Here is a 207-nt window from a genome sequence, read left to right as displayed (position 1 = left end):
GAAATAAAAACAAAGACAGAGGAAAATTATATTTATTTTGATGGTTTATATCTGTAAATAAAACAACAAACACTTAATTAGGGTTTAGGGTTTAGGGTTTAGGGTTTAGGGTTTAGGGTTTAGGGTTTAGAGCACCAGCCGGAAACACCAGGTGTATATCGATGTCTATATTTTTTTCTTTATTTTATTTTATTTTATTTTATTTTT

Source organism: Eimeria mitis, genomic scaffold (genome assembly GCF_000499745.2).
Source record: "Eimeria mitis Houghton genomic scaffold, Emh_scaff264, whole genome shotgun sequence".
In the NCBI taxonomy this organism is placed as follows: Eukaryota; Apicomplexa; class Conoidasida; order Eucoccidiorida; family Eimeriidae; genus Eimeria; species Eimeria mitis.
The sequence above is the reverse complement of the archived record's forward strand: the minus strand, read 5'-3'. Positions refer to the sequence as shown.